The sequence below is a fragment of the Ambystoma mexicanum genome, chromosome 4q (assembly GCF_040938575.1).
Source record: "Ambystoma mexicanum isolate Mex_15411 chromosome 4q, UKY_AmexF1_1, whole genome shotgun sequence".
Lineage (NCBI taxonomy): Eukaryota > Metazoa > Chordata > Amphibia > Caudata > Ambystomatidae > Ambystoma > Ambystoma mexicanum.
Window position 1 is genome coordinate 436,903,854 of NC_090928.1, and position 8,490 is coordinate 436,912,343.

General features: G+C 39.6%; 3 non-coding genes across 3 annotated transcripts; all 3 read right to left on the reverse strand.

Moving 5' to 3' along the window:
* Window positions 1-2,982: 2,982 nt before the first annotated feature.
* On the reverse strand, window positions 2,983-3,054 carry TRNAC-ACA (transfer RNA cysteine (anticodon ACA)). Its single transcript has one exon. It is a non-coding gene; the product is annotated as a tRNA-Cys (tRNA).
* Window positions 3,055-5,436: 2,382 nt separating this feature from the next.
* Window positions 5,437-5,508, reverse strand: TRNAC-GCA (transfer RNA cysteine (anticodon GCA)). The gene has a single exon. It is a non-coding gene; the product is annotated as a tRNA-Cys (tRNA).
* An 880-nt stretch (window positions 5,509-6,388) lies between these two features.
* On the reverse strand, window positions 6,389-6,460 carry TRNAF-GAA (transfer RNA phenylalanine (anticodon GAA)). Its single transcript has one exon. It is a non-coding gene; the product is annotated as a tRNA-Phe (tRNA).
* Between the last annotated feature and the right edge of the window lie 2,030 nt (window positions 6,461-8,490).

The following is an 8,490-nucleotide window of genomic DNA, read 5'->3' on the forward strand; positions in this document are numbered from 1 at the left end:
GTGTAATGCACGGCACCTGTGTTGTGGTGCGACATGGCTTCATAGGCAGTATTACATCTTCGTTATATTCTCATCACGATGCAAGGGGTGGGAGAAGCGTCAGCAAGCGTATACGCAAGTGCTTTATGCATCTTGCGTTTCTGCATTACGGAAAACCTATGTGAAAAATAATAAAGATGCGCGTCAGTGGGTGTATCCGTCACCTACGTCATAGCACTGAATATATTCTTCGTGTGGGTTGGTGCGTGAGTGTCCAGTGTGCATGGTGGCACGTGTGTTCTTGGCAGTTGGCTAGGTCGTCATGGCATCTCTAACGATGTGGGTGCTTGTTGTCGAGGTCTTAGTTGAGTTCATCCATGCCGCAGGTGTCGGCTCGAGTAGGGCAGGCTGGTGGGCATATCCGTATGTTCTTGATCCAGGGTATTTGGTCGTCTGGTAGATAGAGGAATTCATCTCGTGGTGGGTGTCTAGGCCGCGATCCTCTGGGCCATGGTCGCGAGGAGATTGGGGGGAGCTTTTTCTCCCATTCTCCCACTTCAAAATGATGATATATCCTATTGTTTCTTACAGTGCATTGGGTTGAAACACATTTTAACAGCATCTATTGAAGAGGGTATATGGTTATGAAACAGGGACTTCTTGAACTACACTCCTACGCTCTACCACTGACATAAACCCTTGAATGCTGAAAACTGCCCTTTTTTAAAAAGGTGATAGAGTGGGTGACTGTATGGAACTTGTAGAACTAATGACATCAGTGCACTTCTGGTCAGCTGTACAAATTAATACATTTCATTGGGGGCATATTATTGGTTTCCACCACAGTTTTATAACATTCATATCAGCTTCCAATGGACTATTTCAAACTGATAATATCACCAGTAGAACTTGGGTGAATGTAAAACACAGCTTGTATCATACGACAAAATCCTAAACAGCTTAATGGTGTTTACCCTATGTTTCAGGTGATGATCAGGAGTATTTCAAATGTAGAAATGTGTTGCTCATTACATAAAATGCTAAGATTGTAAATGTTTTCTTCAATTTATTTAAAACAATATTTCTACAGGTAAAACAGTTGGACAAGGGAGCACCCAAATTTGAACTAGGGACCTCTTGATCTGCAGTCAAATGCTCTACCACTAAGCTACACCCCCAATTCTGCAATGTTCATCTATATTAATTCAGCAATATGTACAAAGTGGAAGCAACATGCAATCACCATCAAAGCAATGCATTTTCAGCCACCAAACCCTCCTTATAACTATAAGAGGTACACAAGATGTCCTTTATCTGCCTTGGTAAAATACAGTGAGGTTTCCATTGCAAGAATTCATACATTTCGTATCACATGTAGATCTTGGAACATGGAAAAAAAACCTTTGTCAAATGCACAAATTCTGCAAAATGTAACTGCTTCTCTACTGCAGTTTGTTGATTTTGTGCTAAGAGCATGGTTAAACCCAATTGTTCATTGTTTTGTATATGAAATGATGATATATCTTATTGTTTCTTACAGTGCTTTGGGTTGAAAAACATTTCAACATGATCTATTGAAAAGGGTATATGGTTATGAAACAGGGACTTCTTGAACTGCACTCCTACGCTCTACCACTGACATAAACCCTTGAATGCTGAAAACTGCCCTTTTTTAAAAAGGTGATAGAGTGGGTGACTGTATGGAACTTGTAGAACTAATGACATCAGTGCACTTCTGGTCAGCTGTACAAATTAATACATTTCATTGAGGGCATATTATTGGTTTCCACCACAGTTTTATAACATTCATATCAGCTTTCAATGGACTATTTCAAACTGATAATATCACCAGTAGAACTTGGGTGAATGTAAAACACAGCTTGTATCATACGACAAAATCCTAAACAGCTTAATGGTGTTTACCCTATGTTTCAGGTGATGATCAGGAGTATTTCAAATGTAGAAATGTGTTGCTCATTACATAAAATGCTAAGATTGTAAATGTTTTCTTCAATTTATTTAAAAAAATATTTCTACAGGTAAAACAGTTGGACAAGGGGGCACCCAGATTTGAACTAGGGACCTCTTGATCTGCAGTTAAATGCTATACCATGGAGCTATACCCCAATTCTAAAATGTTCACCTATATTAATTCAGTAATATGTACAAAGTGGAAGCAACATGCAAAAACCATCAAAGCAATGCATTTTCAGCCACCAAACCCTCCTTATAACTATAAGGGGTACACAAGATGTCCTTTATCTGCCTTGGTAAAACACAGTGAGGTTTCCATTGCAAGAATTCATACATTTCGTATCACATGTAGATCTTGGAACATGGAAAAAAAACCTTTGTCAAATGCATAAATTCTGCAAAATGTAACTACTTCTCTACTGCAGTTTGTTGATTTTGTGCTAAGAGCATAGTTAAACCCAATTGTTCATTGTTTTGTATATGAAATGATGATATATCTTATTGTGTCTTACAGTGCATTGGGTTGAAAAACATTTTAACAGGATCTAGTGAAGAGGGTATATGGTTATGAAACAGGGACTTTTTGAACTGCACTCCTACGCTCTACCAATGGTATAAACCCTTGAATGCTGAAAACTCACCTTTTTTAAAAAGGTGATATAGTGGGTGACTGTATAGAACTTGTAGAACTAATGACATCAGTGCACTTCTGATCAGCTGTACAAGTTAATACGTTTCATTAAGGGCATATTATTGGTTTCCACCACAGTTTTATAACATTCATATGAGCTTCCAATGGACTATTTCAAACTGATAATATCACCAGTAGAACTTGGGTAAATGTAAAACACAGCTTGTATCATACAAAGAAATCCTACACAGCTTCATGGTGTTTACCCTATGTTTCAGGAGATGATCAGGAGTATTTCAAATGTACAAATGTGTTGCTCATTACATAAAATGCTAAGATTGTAAATGTTTTCTTCAATTTATTTAAAAATATATTTCTACAGGTAAAACAGTTGGACAAGGGGGCACCCAGATTTGAACTAGGGACCTCTTGATCTGTAGTCAAATGCTCTACCACTGAGCTATACCCCCAATTATGAAATGTTCACCAATATTAATTCAGTAATATGTACAAAGTGGAAGCAACATGCAATCGCCATCAAAGCAATGCATTTTCAGCCACCAAACCCTCCTTATAACTATAAGGGGTACACACGATGTCCTTTATCTGCTTTGGTACAATACAGTGAGGTTTCCATTGCAAGAATTCATACATCTCGTATCACATGTAGATATTGGAACATGGAAAAAAACGTTTGTCAAATGCACAAATTCTGCAAAACCTAACTGCTTCTCTACTGCAGTTTGTTGATTTTGTGCTAAGAGCATAGTTAAACCCAATTGTTCATTGTTTTGTACATGAAATTGTCGGGGTGATTGTCCCGGGGTCGCCTGGTCCGTCCGCGGGCCTCCGGGCTGGGAGGCCCCAACTCCTCCCGTGTTCCCCAAAATTGAGTATGAGACACACGCAAGAAGCAAGGTGGTTCTGCTGTTTATTAAACAACGGCAGGGATGGGTCTAGGATCATACGCGTCCGTCCAGACTCTCAAAGTTCGTGGGGCTCGCAGGCCCTTTTTGCCTCAGTATGACGCGCTACTTGCGTCACCTGGGAAAGTTAGCGAAAAACCAATCGCCACTCTGGATTGGTTCCTCGAGTGGTAGGGTTAATATAGCATACATATAGAGAACAGTATTAGTGGTTGAGGATGAGTCAGGTGGTATACTTGGGTTTTCCCTTCTATTAGATACTTGAAAATTGTTACACGAAGACCCCTAATGATTGGCTAATGTTAGTGACGTCAGTGATGAGTGCTCCCATGTTCTGATTGGTCCACCCGCGAGCCCCCCAGCCTGGGACCATCGTTGTTCCCAGCTCGCAGTGTACCTGTCACTAGCAACAATATGTAACTATGTGTTCGTGCAGACAATGCGCAGATTTGCGCATAGGCCTGACAGCAGACCATTCCCATCGCTGTAGGTGTCCGTTGGGTCATTTCATTGTTGCAGCCTGTGTCCCAGACGTGGGACCCAGGCGACTTCTCCCTCGTGGGTCTGGCACCTTGTCAGGTTGGCTTGGTCACGTAAGGGGAGACCGTGGCTGGGGCAGAATCCTGCACATTTAAAGTTGTATTTTGCTTCTGCGTGCTTGGCTTTGCTTACAGGTGTGACCTTGGCGTCGGCTGGTAGCATACGAGTTGCAACATCGCTCCCTTGGCTGTGAGCTCTCGCTGGGCTCGTTCTGCGTGATCAGCACTTGTACTCTTGCACATTCAGTGTTCATGGCGGCTCTTGCTTGCGGCCTACTTGGGCCTGGTTCATAGGTGGGAAGGTGTAATGCACGGCACCTGTGTTGTGGTGCGACATGGCTTCATAGGCAGTATTACATCTTCGTTATATTCTCATCACGATGCAAGGGGCGGGAGAAGCGTCAGCAAGCGTATACGCGAGTGCTTTATGCGTCTTGCGTTTCTGCATTACGGAAAACCTATGTGAAAAATAATAAAGATGCGCGTCAGTGGGTGTATCCGTCACCTACGTCATAGCACTGAATATATTCTTCGTGTGGGTTGGTGCGTGAGTGTCCAGTGTGCATGGTGGCACGTGTGTTCTTGGCAGTTGGCTAGGTCGTCATGGCATCTCTAACGATGTGGGTGCTTGTTGTCGAGGTCTTAGTTGAGTTCATCCATGCCGCATGTGTCGGCTCGAGTAGGGCAGGCTGGTGCGCATATCGGTATGTTCTTGATCCAGGGTATTTGGTCGTCTGGTAGATAGAGGAATTCATCTCGTGGTAGGTGTCTAGGCCGCGATCCTCTGGGCCATGGTCGCGAGGAGATTGGGGGGAGCTTTTTCTCCCATTCTCCCACTTCAAAATGATGATATATCCTATTGTTTCTTACAGTGCATTGGGTTGAAACACATTTTAACAGCATCTATTGAAGAGGGTATATGGTTATGAAACAGGGACTTCTTGAACTGCACTCCTATGCTCTACCACTGACATAAACCCTTGAATGCTGAAAACTGCCCTTTTTTAAAAAGGTGATAGAGTGGGTGACTGTATGGAACTTGCAGAACTAATGACATCAGTGCACTTCTGGTCAGCTGTACAAATTAATACATTTCATTGGGGGCATATTATTGGTTTCCACCACAGTTTTATAACATTCATATCAGCTTCCAATGGACTATTTCAAACTGATAATATCACCAGTAGAACTTGGGTGAATGTAAAACACAGCTTGTATCATACGACAAAATCCTAAACAGCTTAATGGTGTTTACCCTATGTTTCAGGTGATGATCAGGAGTATTTCAAATGTAGAAATGTGTTGCTCATTACATAAAATGCTAAGATTGTAAATGTTTTCTTCAATTTATTTAAAACAATATTTCTACAGGTAAAACAGTTGGACAAGGGGGCACCCAGATTTGAACTAGGGACCTCTTGATCTGCAGTCAAATGCTCTACCACTGAGCTACACCCCCAATTCTTCAATGCTCATCTATATTAATTCAGTAATATGTACAAAGTGGAAGCAACATGCAATCACCATCAAAGCAATGCATTTTCAGCCACCAAACCCTCCTTATAACTATAATGTGTACACAAGATATCCTTTATCTGCCTTGGTAAAATACAGTGAGGTTTCCATTGCAAGAATTCATACATTTCGTATCACATGTAGATATTGGAACATGGAAAAAAACTTTTGTCAAATGCACAAATTCTGCAAAACGTAACTGCTTCTCTACAGCAGTTTGTTGATGTTGTGCTAAGAGCATAGTTAAACCCAATTGTTCATTGTTTTGTATATGAGATGATGATATATCTTATTGTTTCTTACAGTGCATTGGGTTGAAACACTTTTTAACAGGATCTATTGGAAGGGGTATATGGTTATGAAACAGGGACTTCTTGAACTGCACTCCTACGCTCTACCACTGACATAAACCCTTGAATGCTGAAAACTGCCCTTTTTTAAAAAGGTGATAGAGTGGGTGACTGTATGGAACTTGTAGAACTAATGACATCAGTGCACTTCTGGTCAGCTGTACAAATTAATACATTTCATTAAGGGCATATTATTGGTTTCCACCACAGTTTTATAACATTCATATGAGCTTCCAATGGACTATTTCAAACTGATAATATCACCAGTAGAACTTGGGTGAATGTAAAACACAGCTTGTATCATACGACAAAATCCTAAACAGCTTAATGGTGTTTACCCTATGTTTCAGGTGATGATCAGGAGTATTTCAAATGTTGAAATGTGTTGCTCATTACATAAAATGCTAAGATTGTCAATGTTTACTTCAATTTATTTAATTAAAAAAAGATTTCTACCGGTAAAACAGCTGGACAAGGGGGCACCCAGATTCGAACTAGGGACCTATTGATCTTCAGTCGAATGCTCTACCACTGAGGTATACCCCCAATTCTAAAATATTCACCTATATGAATTCTGTAATATGTACAAAGTGGAAGCAACATGCAATCACCATCAAAGCAATGCATTTTCAGCCACCAAACCCTCCTTATAACTATAAGGGGTACACGAGATGTCCTTTATCTGCCTTGGTAAAACACAGTGAGGTTTCCATTGCAAGAATTCATAAATTTCGTATCACATGTAGATCTTGGAACATGGAAAAAAAACCTTTGTCAAATGCACAAATTCTGCAAAATGTAACTACTTCTCTACTGCAGTTTGTTGATTTTGTGCTAAGAGCATAGTTAAACCCAATTATTCATTGTTTTGTATATGAAATGATGATATATCTTATTGTTTCTTACAGTGCATTGGGTTGAAAAACATTTAAACAGGATCTATTGAAGAGGGTATATGGTTATGAAACAGGGACTTTTTGAACTGCACTCCTACGCTCTACCAATGGTATAAACCCTTGAATGCTGAAAACTGCCCTTTTTTAAAAAGGTGATAGAGTGGGTGACTGTATAGAACTTGTAGAACTAATGACATCAGTGCACTTCTGATCAGCTATACAAATTAATACATTTCATTAAGGGCATATTATTGGTTTCCACCACAGTTTTATAACATTCATATCAGCTTCCAATGGACTATTTCAAACTGATAATATCACCAGTAGAACTTGGGTGAATGTAAAACACAGCTTGTATCATACGACAAAATCCTAAACAGCTTAATGGTGTTTACCCTATGTTTCAGGTGATGATCAGGAGTATTTCAAATGCAGAAATGTGTTGCTCATTACATAAAATGCTAAGATTGTAAATGTTTACTTCAATTTATTTAATAAAAAAAAAGATTTCTACAGGTAAAACAGTTGGAGAAGGGGGCACACATATTTGAACTAGGCACCTCTTGATCTGCAGTCAAATGCTCTACCACCGAGCTATACCCCCAATTCTAAAATGTTTACCAATATTAATTCAGTAATATGTACAAAGTGGAAACAACATGCAATCACCATCAAAGCAATGCATTTTCAGCCACCAAACCCTCCTTATAACTATAAGGTGTACACAAGACGTCCTTTATCTGCCTTGGTAAAATACAGTGAGGTTTCCATTGCAAGAATTCATAAATTTCGTATCACATGTAGATCTCGGAACATGAAAAAAAAAACCTTTCTCAAATGCACAAATTCTGCAAAATGTAACTGCTTCTCTACTGCAGTTTGTTGATTTTGTGCTAAGAGCATAGTTAAACCCAATTGTTCATTGTTTTGTATATGAAATGATGATATATCTTATTGTTTCTTACAGTGCATTGGTTTGAAAAACATTTTAACAGGATCTATTGAAGTGGGTATATGGTTATGAAACAGGGACTTCTTGAACTGCACTCCTATGCTCTACCACTGACATAAACCCTTGAATGCTGAAAACTGCCCTTTTTTAAAAAGGTGATAGAGTGGGTGACTGTATGGAACTTGTAGAACTAATGACATCGGTGCACTTCTGGTCAGCTGTACAAATTAATACATTTCATTGGGGGCATATTATTGGTTTCCACCACAGTTTTATAACATTCATATCAGCTTCCAATGGACTATTTCAAACTGATAATATCACCAGTAGAACTTGGGTGAATGTAAAACACAGCTTGTATCATACGACAAAATCCTAAACAGCTTAATGGTGTTTACCCTATGTTTCAGGTGATGATCAGGAGTATTTCAAATGTAGAAATGTGTTGCTCATTACATAAAATGCTAAGATTGTAAATGTTTTCTTCAATTTATTTAAAACAATATTTCTACAGGTAAAACAGTTGGACACGGGGGTACCCAGATTTGAACTAGGGACCCCTTGATCTGCAGTCAAATGCTCTACCACTGAGCAACACCCCCAATTCTGCAATGCTCATCTATATTAATTCAGTAATATGTACAAAGTGGAAGCAACATGCAATCACCATCAAAGCAATGCATTTTCAGCCACCAAACCCTCCTTATAACTATAAGGGGTACACAAGA